At 43.8% G+C, this 14,406-nt stretch overlaps 1 pseudogene; it reads left to right on the top strand.

Annotated features, from left to right (window-relative positions):
• Window positions 1-2,382: 2,382 nt before the first annotated feature.
• Window positions 2,383-6,038, top strand: LOC102404993 (annotated as a pseudogene).
• The last annotated feature ends 8,368 nt before the right edge of the window (window positions 6,039-14,406 follow it).

Below are 14,406 nucleotides of genomic sequence, written 5' to 3'. Positions count from 1 at the left end.
TGATTTTTAGATCACACTATGTGCATGCAGGATCTTAGTTCCCCGACCAGAGATCAAACTTGTGGTCCCTTACACAGGAAGCTCAAAATCTTAACTACTGGACCATCAGGGAAGCCCCTTAAGGGAACTATTTTAATGATATATCAACCAGCATTGCCATACAAATGCTCATACGGCTGTTACCCTTCCTATTACTAGAGCCCAGGGACAGGGCCTCCCTCTGCCCAGAATCCAGACAATTTGAGGATAATGACAAACAGGGGAATTCTGAAATAGCTGGAAAAAGCCTCACTCCTTAAATGAAATCTAGTCACCTGAGCAGTCACACCAGAGGCAATCAATAAACTTTTCAGAATGAATTAATAGCCAGAGATGGATGTTTCTGCTTCATCATTTACCTACTAGAGGCATCCGGCCACACTGTCATCAGTTTGTGCTGCTTCATAGGTCAGAAACCCTTAGATTCGCGGGCTGGCACATAAAGGACTGCAGTGCCTAGGGAGTGGCTGGAGAACAAGAAAGGAGGGGGCTGGGAGGGTTGTGAGTTGAGGGGGGAAGTGGAGATTTGATTCTGAAGAGAAAAATCCTTACTGGGTCAAGGCCGCTTTTGCATAATTCTATTATCACCAGGAAGAAGAGAAATAATCATATTAGGTGAGTGCTGCACCGCTCGACGTGGCTTGTCTTACCTTACTTTTGAAGTCAGACAGGTTTAATTGCTTTGTGTGAGTGAGTTGTTCAGAAGGCATCCAATCAATAAGGCAGGTGCTGCCAGAGCAGAGCGGGGGAAGTTTTTGATGTTGACAATGACATACAATCTTGTGCAGAAAGGAGTAATCCATTCGGTCACAGCTATGGGGGAAAAAAGTTATCTGTGTGTTGTTCTGGGGAGCAGAGGCAATGTCACCCGGGAGAGTGGGCTCCAGGCAGGCTGGCCACAGGGCAGCTGTGTGAGGGCGGCTCAGCCCAAGAGCAAGGGCTGTGCTTTCTGGAGCCTCCTGGTCTTCTGTGCATAGTGGGCCTCCACAGCTGCACAGGAGGTTGTCAGCATCCACTCCACTGCATCTTCTGCTTACAGAGCCCAAGCATCTCATCAATTTGTGTTTCAGTTTCTGCCCATCATTGCCTCTCTATGAAGTCCAGTGCAGTCCCCAGCAAGGCTCTGCTCATCCACTGCTCAGCTGACTCCAGCTGAAGCTTGCCAGAAAGTTCCCCTACAATGGACCAGAGGTGGTCAGGGAATTCGTTTTTTGTTTTTGTTTTTGTTTAGCCTAGATCCCACTGTAGAAATACTCAGTATGAGGAAAGAGAACAAAAGTTGAGATAGTCAATTGCAAATGTCTTCCAAACTCAGGTGACGGTTGCTTGAAACTGGCCCTAGTGGTAGTTTTTGTACCACAGAACCCAGTATACTCTACAAATGAGGGGTTTGTTTATTTTGTGAGAGTTGGTTGTTAAGCACCTACCAGCACAATACTGGGAGAGGGCAGAGGGCAGAAATAGGAGCCTAGAATTGGACATCCTTAATTAACCCTCTATTCTCCCCTTCCTAGCAGCTGCTCAGATGGCTCAGTTGAATCTCTCCTCTAAACCTCGACGAGCACCACAGGTCATAGCTCACTGCAGAATATTTCACGTGTGCTTTTGTCTTCAATCAGATTTTTATTTTGGAAAGGTGACCCTGGCCACAGTGTGTTGGACAGACTGAAAGGGTATAAAATCAGAGATCCTATCAAAGGCAAAGACATCAGATAGTAATATAATTGCTTTTATCCAAATAGAAGATAAGACCTGAATTAAGGCAAGATAAGTGGGAAGAGAGGACAGACCTAATGGATGCTTGAGAGAAAGAATTGGCAGGATCTATTGATTGATGGGGTGTCAGGGTGAGAAAAGATAAGAGTAGATGATAACATCCAAGTTTTTTATAATTCTGCCATTCCTCAACACAGAAGGAATAGCAGATTTTGGTGGGAAATTAATGACTTTGGAGCAAGCTGAGAAGACTAAGAAGCAGGTAGATGGAACTAGCTCTCAGAGGAGAAGAGTTAGCTTGAATACATTTTGAAAGGAAGAACATGGTGGTAAGTGACAGCAGGTGATACGGTATCACCCGGAGATGCTGTGAAATGAGAAGAGTCCAAGGAAAAAGCAGTCATAGAAAACAACATGAAAAGGCACTTGAAGAGAATTAAGACTCCACAGATGACAGGAGAAGGCTGGTCAGTGAAGCAGTAGAGATCTAGGAAGAAGCAAAGTGAGACAAGTCATAGAATTGAACAGCCATTTAGATAAAATACCAGGCCATCACAATATTGTAAAGTAATAATTCTCCAATTTAATTAATTAAAAAGTAAAATATTAGGCCCATGATCAGAAAAGATGAACTCAAACATAGACTGCAGACATGTGAAGAACAAGTAAGCAGAAAGTAGAAATAACAGGAAAAAAAGCAAAGAAGGAATTCTAGGCTTGGAAGTTAAGGAGAGTCATTCCCAATTAGACTGTAGACAACAGACATGGTAAAAAACTACTTGCTCTTCCAAATCCAAGCACTAAGTAGCTAGTACAACGCAGGGTCAAGGGAGGACTTTATTTCTAAGATGGACCACAGGCTTGGTCATAACTGAATGCTATGCAGAAGGGACCAACGGGGACAAAGTTGGCAACTTGGGAGGGAGAAAGAGAACAGAGATGCAGTAAGGTCAGATCAGTAAGGTCTGATCTGATGTAATAATAATAGTAATAGAAATAAAAGTAATGCACTTGAATCATCTCCAAACCACCCCCCACCCTAAGACAATGGAAAATTGTCTTCCACAAAATGGGTCCCTGGTGCAAAAAAAGCTGGGGACTGCTGGCAGAGTCAATCAAGAGCCTAGATCTTAAAGAGGGAATGGCCTTAATGCAAGAAACGACATCTCTTTCTGCAAGGCCAGAAATATGGATATGAGAATACATGCAAAAATAAATAGCTTCTGGATGCTGGAAACTGAGGGAGCTTATGCCTCATTTTCTCTTAAAGTTCCAAAAAGTTAAGAAGAGTGGCAGGTTTTTGAAATAAGCATAACGAGGAAGGGGGCATAACACTCTACTCTAAGGATACATTATAGTTTAATGCCCTAATGCACAGACATAATTTTATTGTTCTGTGTTTTTTATATGTATCAGGCCCCTTTTAGCATCAGTATTGTCATAGATATAATAGCACATCTTACCCAGAATTACTATTATTCATTTGTCTACCTGCCTTTCTATCTAGAAATAAACTTCAGTTCAGTTCAGTCGCTCAGTCATGTCCGACTCTTTGTGATACCATGAATCGCAGCACACCAGGCCTCCCTGTCCATCACCAACTCCCAGAGTTCATTCAAACTCATGTGCATCAGGTCGGTGATGCCATCCAGCCATCTCATCCTTTGTCGTCCCCTTCTCCTCCTGCCCCCAATCCCTCCCAGCATCTGGGTCTTTTCCAATGAGTCAACTCTTCACATCAGGTGGCCAAAGTATTGGAGTTTCAGCTTTAGCATCAGTCCTTCCAATGAACACCCAGGACTGGTCTCCTTTAGGATGGACTGGTTGGATCTCCTTGCAGTCCAAGGGACTCTCAAGAGTCTTCTCCAAACCACAGTTCAAAAGCATCAATTCTTCGGCGCTCAGCTTTCTTCACAGTCCAACTCTCACATCCATACATGACCACTGGAAAAACCGTAGCCTGACTAGATGGACCTTTGTTGGCAAAGTATTGTCTCTGCTTTTGAATATGCTATCTAGGTTGGTCATAACTTTCCTTCCAAGGAGTAAGCATCTTTTAACTTCATGGCTGCAATCACCATCTGCAGTGATTTTGGAGCCCCAAAAAAATAAAGTCTGACACTGTTTCCACTGTTTCCCCATCTATTTGCCATGAAGTGATGGGACCAGATGCCATGATCTTCGTTTTCTGAACGTTGAGCTTTAAGCCAACTTTTTCACTCTCCTCTTTCACTTTCATCAAGAGGCTTTTTAGTTCCTTTTCACTTTCTGCCATAAGGGTGGTGTCATCTGCATATCTGAGGTTATTGATATTTCTCCCGGCAATCTTGATTCCAGCTTGTGCTTCTTCCAGCCCAGCATTTCTCATGATGTACTCTGCATATAAGTTAAATAAGAAGGGTGACAATATACAGCCTTGATGTACTCCTTTTCCTATTTGGAACTAGTCTGTTGTTCCATGTTCAGTTCTAACTGTTGCTTCCTGACCTGCATACATGTTTCTCTAGAGGCAGGTCAGGTGGTCTGGTATTCCCATCTCTTTCAGAATTTTCCACAGTTTATTGTGAACCACACAGTCAAAGGCTTTGGCACAGTCAATAAAGCAGAAATAGATGTTTTTCTGGAACTCTCTTGCTTTTTCCATGATCCAAAAGATGTTGGCAACTTGATCTCTGGTTCCTCTGCCTTTCCTAAAACCAGCTTGAACATCTGGAAGTTCATAGTTCACATATTGCTGAAACCTGGCTTGAAGAATTTTGAGCTTCACTTTACTAGCATGTGAGATGAGTGCAACTGTGTGATAGTTTGAACATTCTTTGTCATGGCCTTTCTTTGGGATTGGAATGAAAACTGACCTTTTCCACTCCTAAGTTTTCCAATTTGCTGGCATATTGAGTGAAGCACTTTCACAGCATCATCTTTCAGGATTTGAAATAGCTCAACTGGAATTCCATCACCTCCACTAGCTTTGTTCATAGTGATGCTTTCTAAGGCCCACTTGACTTCACATTCCAGGATGTCTGGCTCTAGGTCAGTGATCACACCATCGTGATTATCTTGGTCGTGAAGCTCTTTTTTGTACAATTCTTCTATGTATTCTTGCCACCTCTTCTTAATATCTTCTGCTTCTGTTAGGTCCATACCATTTTTGTCCTTTATCGAGCCCATCTTTGCATGAAATGCTCCCTTGGTATCTCTAATTTTCTCAAAGAGATCTCTAGTCTTTCCCATTCTGTTGTGAAATAAACTTAGAGTTTAAAAAAAGGCTTCTAGCACAGCAGATTGCCTGAAGTATACTGGGTGATTAACAAATATTTGATGAATGATTGAGTAAATGAGTCGATGTTGAACTAGTCCAGCCTTCCCAACTCAACTGTAGACTGCATCGTGTCTTAAAGTTGGTAAGCTTCCTCAAAATGAACTGGGCATTTCTAAACCAAAGTGTTGTTGTAAAAGATCAAGAAATGCATTCTCAGAGAGAAGATTCAAAGGAGGGAGGAATGGAATACAAAAGCTGCCCCAGCTAGGGACCTCCCTGGGGGTCCAGTGGCTAAGATTCCACACTCCACACTCATAGTGCAAGGGAACTGGGTTCAATTCCTGGTTGGGGAACTAGATCCTACGTGCTGCAGCTAAGACCTGGTGTGGTTAAATAAAAAATATGCTTTTAAAAGAAACAGCTTTTTTCTGTCTGACATCTTAGTGAGGCAACAGCGGTAGCAGCTGCTCTCCCAACTTCACTCTGCCGCCCGCGGAGGACAAGAAGAAAGACGCCAGAAAGTCAGCCAAGCAAGACAAAGATCCAGTGAACAAATTTCAGGGCAAGCCTAAAAAGAAGTGTTCCAGAAGCAAAGTTGGAAACGAGCTCAATAACCTAGTCTTCTTTGACAAAGCAACATAGGACACCCTGGAAAGTAGCTCCCAACTATAAGCTTGTAACTCCAGCTGTCGTCTCTGAGAGACTGAGAAACCCTAGTTCCCTGGCCAGGGCAGCCCTTCAGGAACTCCTTAGTAAAGGACTTAGTACACTGCTTTCAAAGCACAGAGCTCAAGTAATTTATTCCAGAAACTCCAAGGGTGGAGATGCCCCAGCTGTCGGTGAAGATACAGGAACCCAGTCCACCAACTGCATTTGGCAAAATAAAACTATATGAAATCAGAACAAACAAACGGCTCAACCTGTAGCAGAAAATACAACGATGTTCCCCCTCCCAACTGTTCAGTTACGGATTTTTTTTTCAAGTTTTAGGGAACATATCCTTTGAGCATCCAGAAGCCTTGGGGTTTCTGTTTCTTAGTGGAATCAGCAGGTGACATGCCAGGATTCTCAGCATCCCTCACCCAACCTGTTGGCTGGCTTCTTGAACCGTCTTCCCCACAATCTATAGAGACTGAGGCCCAGAGGAGGTAACCAGTTAGTGTCAGATGTGTCCCTGCATTGTGGGTTTCCCAGTTCGAGGCCTGGGCTCCCTATTGCCAGCTGTCTGTGCTGACAGAGAGAAAAATCCCTCAGGCAGGTTGTGAGAGGCAGTCTCTCTCTGCCCTGATCTGAGTGTCCCGCAGCAAATGCTAGTGACAGGGAAACGTCTTAATACAGCATGTTGTTTAGCATAATTGATGTGCAGATGCGGCGGCGGGAGAAACAAGCCCAGTTAATTGGTCTCTCAACCTACATTAGCTTTTGCATCTCAGCCAATTAGGCAGGGGCCAGAGGGCCCTGTGCGTGGCCATTAGATCCTGCCATTCGGGGGCTGGAAAGGTGCTGGCAGTCAGGTTCAGATGACTCTGATGTGCGCTGTGTGCAGATGCACTGAGGCCAAGCCATCTGTCCATTTAAGAGCAGGAGACCTTAAACAACCAGCCCGGAGGTGAAAAACAAGGAAGGGGATATTCAGGAGAGGAAAATCTGGGCTCTCGCACAGGCTGGAGGCACCTTCGAAGCGTCTGGATTTGAAGGGTATAAGCCTAATACTACTCCTACAGCCGTCTTCCTAACGAACCCAGAGCCCGGCTCTGTTCTCTGAGCCTCAGGGTATTTGGAAATGCCCAGGACACAAAGGAAGGGCATGTTCCAAGGAGACACTATAAGATCGCTGCTCAAAGTGAGGTCCTCAGATCAGCATCAAGACCACCGTCTGGTTGGAGGGTCAGGAAGGCAGATCCCAGGCGCACTCCTGACCAGCTGAATCAGAATCTGCATTTTAATTTTTTATTTATTTATTTGGCTGCATTGGGTCTTAGTTGTGGCACTCCGGGTCTTTGTTAGATCACATGGGATCTTCATCGCAGTGCACGGACTTTCTAATGGTGTGTGGGCTTATCAGTTGCTCCATGGCAAGTGGAATCCCCAACTGGGGATCAAACTCACATCCCCTGCATTACAAGGTGGATTCTTAACCACTGGGTCACCAGGGAAGTCCCAGAACCTGCAGTTTACCAAGATTCCTAGGCGTTCCATGTGCCTGTGAAAGTCTGAGAAGCAGCACTCCAGGCCAAAGGGCAGCAAATAAATACATTTTATTGGAACTCAGCATGTCCATTTGCTGATCTCTTAATTCGGTGGCCTTCTTGCTACAGTCATGGGGCTGAGAAGTTGTGATGGAGATCTTGTGTCCTGCATGCCTGAAATAAAGAGTTGGCTCTTTACAAAGAGTTTGGCTACCCCTGTTCTGGGCAGAAAATCTGCCACCAATTCATGTGGCCAACATTCCTGTTAGTCCTCAGAGGGCAGGGGAGTGGCAGATGTTAAATTTACTGTATAAACATTGTCACGGGCATTAGGGACAGTGGAGAAAATGTCAGATGATCTTCAATTCAGGTGCTGAGGCATTTGTAAGATTACATAGACACCAGCAAAAGTTGGCCAACACTGAACTTTCTGCTACTTTGAGTCAGATGGTTTGAAGGATCCTTTCTCTCCCTCATATACAGAGTATAAAGAAAAAATGACAATCTTGCACTCTCAATCAAGCAGTCATTGAATTTATATTTCTCTGTTGCATCCTTGAAAGCATGTTCATGGTGACTGAGAAAGATTCCCTTTTTTCTAAATATACTAAGAGGTTATATTGATTTTATGTCAATTTGGGGAGGTAATTTTATACAGGATGAATTTTGAAAAGAGACTACATTCTCCTCCAGTTGAATTTCACCAGGGTGAAATATGAAAACAGGTGTGACTGTTCTGCTTTATATATGGCAAAAGGCTTGTTGAAAATATGCATTCCTTGGTGCACAGCATAAAGAGCTTATGCAAAGTCTCCACGAAGACTACAGTGGCTCGTGGTAAGGAAGAGGCCTGCTCAAGCAACATTTCTGAAATTGCTGAGACAGTTTGATAAAAAGATCCTGTCCTGGAGCTTTTAGACTTGTGCTTGCAAGCATATTTTTTAAAAAAGCACCTCCCTGGTTTTGGAAACCTTTGGAGTTTTCCAAGCTAGTGCTTCCCAAGTCAGTCTCTGTCCTTCTATCTCTCTGTCTCTGTCTCTGCCTCTCTCTCTCTCTCTCTCTCTCTCTCTCACACACACACACACACACACACGTACCATCAACAAAAGCCGGGCTGCAAAGACTCCAGACGCACGCATCAATCATAATTGTACTAGTGCCAGCAGTCATGTAACTGCTTAAAGACCTCAACAGCCTTCTGGCACTTAAAGGGGGGAAAAAAATCATCTAATTAATCACAGGTGAAACAGCTTGGACTGTCTCCAAAAGACCCTGAATTTACTGCCAAGCTTTGATGCTAATTTTCTTTCTAAGTAACCCCCTGAAGAAATTTACGATTAGGTAATTAAAGTAATGAATAAAGAGATACTTAGGTAGAGGGGAAAGAGGAGAGGGAAAAGTCCGTATTTCCATCCTGTAATAAACACATCTGGGCATGCACCATTTGAAGATCCCAACTTAAAGGTCCCCAAGTGGCTTTCTCTTGAAGAATATTTTAAAAATCAATATTTGAAAGACTAAAATGAAGCATACAAGTGAAGTTGGAGCAGGTCACTTGGTAGAGTCTGTAAGACAAAAAAGGAAATCTGCCTCCTACCAGATATTCGCTCTTGACTCTTTTTTTTTAGGGCCATAGCCCGTGTCCTACTGGGAGGTCATTGCTGGTTTCTCCCTGTGAGCTGATTGGCTAGCATCACAGATTGGAGGTTAGCCAATTCCCCCATCTCCCTGCTGTGATAGATCCTAGTTTTCTGAGTTTAATTGGCTGGAAGGAAATTGCTCGCATCTCTGGTCAGGAAGCGTTCAGGGGAAGGCCTTGAATTTTCTCATCCCGGCCCTGATCCTTCCCTCTGTCTCTGACGCTCAATACTGGAACATTCCAGGAATGGGAGCTTTAGTTAATTGGCTGCTTTGGGTTTCAGAGTTAAACAGTAATACCCCTCGTTTAAAGGAATCAGAGTTTCTGCTAGCCTCCAAAGTGCCTAGAGCTTCAATCCTCCCTGGAAGTTCTTGTTAGCAAGTCTTGTTCATCTTAGAAAATATACTGTGATAAGCATAATGTTTTTTAAAAAATAATTCAGAATCGTGACTTTTTGAATGGAAAGCTCTTTGCTCTGATTCATATCTTATACCTTCAAGATAGTTTATATGGTTTTTTTTGCAGGTCAGATCAGAACAGGTCTTTTTCATTTCCTTACTGAGTCCAGCAGAGGGTGGTTACTATTTTCGGACTGTTACTTGCATCACAGTGTTATATTAACAAGGTATTCAGAAACAGAAAAACAAATACTATATGTGAACGCATATATGTGGGCTTCCCTGGCGGCTCAGTCAGTAAAGAATCTGCTTGTAATGCTGGAGATGTGGATTCGATCCCTGGGTCAGGAAAATCCCCTGGAGAAGGAAATAGCAACCCACTCTAGTTCTTGCCTGAAGAATCACATGGACAGAGCTGCCGGGTGGGCTACAGTCCATGGGGTCACAGAGACTTGGACATGACTTAGCAACTAACCCACCAGGTATGGAATCTGGAAAACTTGGTATAGACGATCTTCGTTACAAAGCATAAATAGAGACACAGACACACAGAACGAAGGTATGGGTAGCAAGGGAGGAAGGAGTAGATGGAATAAATTGGGAGACTGGGATTGACATATATACACTGTTGACACTGTATATAAAATAGATAACTAATGGGAACTTACAATATAGCATGGGAAACTCGGTGCTCTGTGGTGACCTAAATGGGAACGAAATCCGAAAGAGGGTGTAGAGGTATGGCTGATTCACTTTGCTGTACAGTAAAAACTAACACAACATTGTAAAGCAACTATACTCCAGGAAAAAATTTTTTAAAAGAGAAGATATGTATAATGGCTACCCACTCCAGTATTCCTGCCTGGGAAATCCCATGGACCAGAGGAGCCAGACAGACTACAGTCCATGGGGTCGTAAGAGTGGGACATGACTTAGTGACTAAAGCATAGTAGTCTGTGGGCTTCTCTGGTGGCTCAATTGGTAAAGAATCCGCTTACAGTGTAGGAGACTGGGGTTTGATCCCTGGGTTGGAAAGATACCCACTCCAGTATTCTTTCTTGCCTGGAGAATCCCCGTGGACAGAGGAGCCTCACAGGCTGCAGTCCATGGGGTCATAAGAGTAGGACACAACTGAGCGACTAAGCACAGCACACAGATCGTACTGACTCAAAGATATACCCTGGAAATTTACTTTTAATTTTTCACTAAGTTAGTGTTTGACTTCATGTGTCTACTTTTGTTCCCTCCTGCAGGCAGAGGGGTGAAAATAATAGTCAGAATTTGGATGTAGAAGGTTAGAGATTTCATCCTCTTGAGTTCATTTCAGAGCTGAGGGGAGTGAGGCTCAGAGAGGTGAAATGATTTAGCAAAGATGCACAGGTACCAAGAAGGTAATTAAGATTATAGACTCTGAAGCAAGATACATCTGCACTGGTAAACTGCTCTGCTACTTACCAGCTGCGGACCTTAAGACACAACTTGCCTTCTGACAGTTTTCCCCTGATTTACAAAATGAACACAGTGATGTTCTTGAGTCGGAGTAAAGGTTAAATACGCTAATATAGGTAAGATAATTAGCACCATGCAAACACTAGAAAATAGCTTTTATGAGTTTTATTTATTGATTTTTAATTATCACGCAGTTCATTGTAGTTTTATTTTTATGGAGTGGATTCTTTTCCATTATTCACAATTCCTTACTGCCTTCCAAGGGAAGTAAGCTCACCCCAAGGGTGGCCTTTGGTTGCTTGGGCCAGATGGGGGGAGTCAGTGTTTCTATGTAGAAGAGCTGAACCACAGCTAAACTGCTCTGTGTAATGAAATGTCAGCCATTTAAGAGGCCTCTAAGTCAGACCTTCATCTTCTTCCTAGCCAACCCAGAATGATACGAGACTTGAATCTTATTCCTCATTGAGGAGTGAAAGATATTTTTCCCCAGAGAAAGCAGTGTCAGGATGTGTGAATCCCAGAAGAGAGGTGAGGGTGGAATGGGGGTCATTTAGCAATTTTGGTTCCTTCCTGGGTCCTCCTGAATCAGCCAGGGTTGAAGGTCCTTATTTACTCAGCCTTCCATCACCCCCACCTACTCCCTGCTCCTAGAGGCCTGCGGGTTTAGTTCTCCTCTGAGCCTGTACCGAGGGAGTAGGAGAATCCTGCCAAACAGGAATTAAAAATGACAAAACAGCTGATTAGATCTGAGGTGACAAGAATGAGAAATAAAAGCCATTAGAGCCCATTTGCAACGTGCCCTCGGCAAGTCAAGTTTCAAGGTGTTCCTCCGAAGGTTATTAATGGCATGACAGTGTTTTTCGTGCAGGCATCTGATACGTGAAATCACACCAGTGTACCCGCGCTGCATTCTAGATGCTAAGAGGGGCCTGCCCTCATTTATTTAGCCTCACAGATTTGAAGAGACACCCTACCTTGGCTGTCAGGGCGAGAGCTGGTGTCAATACCTACTCAGTGCTAGAAAGAACAGATGCCCACAGTAAATAGCTTTCTTCTACAGCCAGCATCGGTCCGCCCATTGGCTAAGCCTGCTCTGCTGCCTGATTCTTGTATGGCCGGTGAGCAAGAATGACTCTTTTGTTTTTATTTTTAATTAATTAATTTTTGGCTCTTCATGGCTGCGTGTGGGCTTTCTCTAGTCACGGCGCTCAGCCTTCTCATTGCAGCGGCTTCTCTTGTTGCAGAGCTCGGGCTCTGGAGCGTGGGCTCAGTAGTTGCCATGCACACAGGCTTAGTTGCCTGCTGCAGGTGGGATCTTCCCGGACCAGGGACCAACCAGTGTTCCTTGCATTAGCAGGTGGATTCTAGACCACTAGACCACCAGGGAAGTCCCTTATATTTAAAAAAAAAATTTTTTTTAATCAAAACATATTAGAACATATGGAAAGTTTATGACCTTCAACTACCAATGTCCATAAATAAAGTTTTATGGGAATATGGTAAGGCTCATTTGTTGCCACATAATCTATGGTTGCTTTTGTGCTATAACAGAGTCTGGGTGGCCCGAACACCTAAATTATTTAATATCTAGACCTTTACAGGAGAAGTTTGCTAATACCTATTCTCTAGGATTTCTTCAAGCAAACAGCCTTCCTTTGTAAAAAGTAGGCACAACTTAGCAGAATAGTGTAAGGGTTTTCTGCAGAAGAATATAGCCTGGTTTTAGAGTCATAGCATGAAAATCAATGATTCCATGTTTCCCAAGGACAACCACTGAACCCCAAGAGCAGCAAGTTCCAGGCTTCATGAAAGGTCACTGGAGTTGAGGTCCAGAAGGCCCCCTGTGGCCATCCAAACACACAGGGAAGCAGCAGTTCTAAAAGGCAATGGCAGCATCCTATTCTTTCAGAAATCATCGCAGGGTACTGATCAGAAATCTCTCTGCACTTTGGCGCCCTCATATTTTACCTTCATCCATAAGAGATGAGTGAAAGCCCAGGAAAGACTTAATGCTCAATATTTTCATATCCTCCACTGCGCCATCTGGCGTCCCTATCTCATTCCTAGATCTAGACATTTTGCCAAGGTTTCTCCATGATTTCCTTCCCTTCTCGAAAATGGTTTTGTTTCTCAACCTTCATTGATAGTTGTGTCCAAGAGATATGTTGTCCTAGGGTCTCAGATTGCTTCCATAGTCCTTTTCCAATCAGTATTTTTTTTTATGCACCATTTATTTTTTATGTGGACCATTTTTAAAGTTTTTATTTAATTTGTTACATTATCGCTTCTATTTTATGTTTTGTTTTTCTTTTTGCATCGAGGCATGTGGGATCTTAGCTCTCCGACCAGGGATCGAAGCCACACTCCTGGCATTGGAAGGCGAAGTCTTAACCACTGGACCACCAGGGGAGTCCTTCCAGTCAGTTTTTATAAGTGAGGGCAGTTGCAGTGATCCTGAGATGGAAAACAGAGTGGCTGTGGTTTGGAGGCCAGGACAGAGGGTGCTGGTCCAGGAGACTTGGACACCATGTCCTCCGAGGATCAATCATGAAAGCCTTCACTCAAAGACATGTTCAGAAAAGCTATTAAGTGACAATGACCATCAGGCTTATCATCTAATAGAACAGATGCAAGGCAGGACCCATGGAAAAAGGACAAACCAAGGGCCCCTGAGGAGGGCACAGCCCCTGGGCAACTTAATGGAAAAGGGGCAAATGGAATTGAGTGGAAAAGTGGGGCTGGAGGGTGCTAGTCAGAGAAGGGAATTCATGGTGTTTTTACAGTGAAAAAAAAATCCTTTAAAACCGAGTTATTTAATACCTTCCTGAAATGAATTGGTGGCAGAACAAGTCTTTTGACTTCCTAATTGAATGCTCTTTCATTAAAGCGAAGAGTAGACAAAGGACCTTTAGCCAGTGTCTCAAGAGCTTGAGGGAGGGGATTTTGTCATTCACTTCAGTTCAATTCAGTCGCTCATTCGTGTCCCACTCTTTGCGACCCCATGAATCACAGCACGCCAGGCCTCCCAGTCCATCACCAACTCCCGGAGTTCACCCAAACTCATGTCCATTGAGTCGGTGATGCCATCCAGCCATCTCACCCTCTGTCGTCCCCTACTCCTCCTGCCCCCAATCCCTCCCAGCATCAGGGTCTTTTCCAATGAGTCAACTCTTCACATCAGGTGGCCAAAGTATTGGAGTTTCAGCTTTAGCATCAGTCCTTCCAATGAACACCCAGGACTGGTCTTCTTTAGGATGGACTGGTTGGATCTCCTTGCAGTCCAAGGCACTCTCAAGAGTCTTCTCCAACACCACAGTTCAAAAGCATCAATTCTTCGGTGCTCAGCTTTCTTCACAGTCCAACTCTCACATCCATACATGACCACTGGAGAAACCATAGCCTTGACTAGACGGACCTTTGTTGGCAAAGTCATGTCTCTGCTTTTGAATATGCTATCTAGGTTGGTCATAACTTTCCTTCCAAGGAGTAAGCGTCTTTTAATTTCCTGGCTGCAATCACCATCTGCAGTGATTTTGGAGCCCCCCAAAATTAAGTCTAACACTGTTTTCACTGTTTCCCCATCTATTTCCCATGAAGTGATGGGACCAAATGCCATGATCTTAGTTTTCTGAATGTCACTATGTTCTTTATCTTTAGCTGTGTTGGGTTTCCATTCCTATTTGAACTTTTCTCTAGTTGTCAAGAGCAGGGGCTATT

This window comes from Bubalus bubalis, chromosome 1 (genome assembly GCF_019923935.1).
Source record: "Bubalus bubalis isolate 160015118507 breed Murrah chromosome 1, NDDB_SH_1, whole genome shotgun sequence".
Lineage (NCBI taxonomy): Eukaryota > Metazoa > Chordata > Mammalia > Artiodactyla > Bovidae > Bubalus > Bubalus bubalis.
The sequence above is the reverse complement of the archived record's forward strand: the minus strand, read 5'-3'. Positions and strand labels throughout refer to the sequence as shown.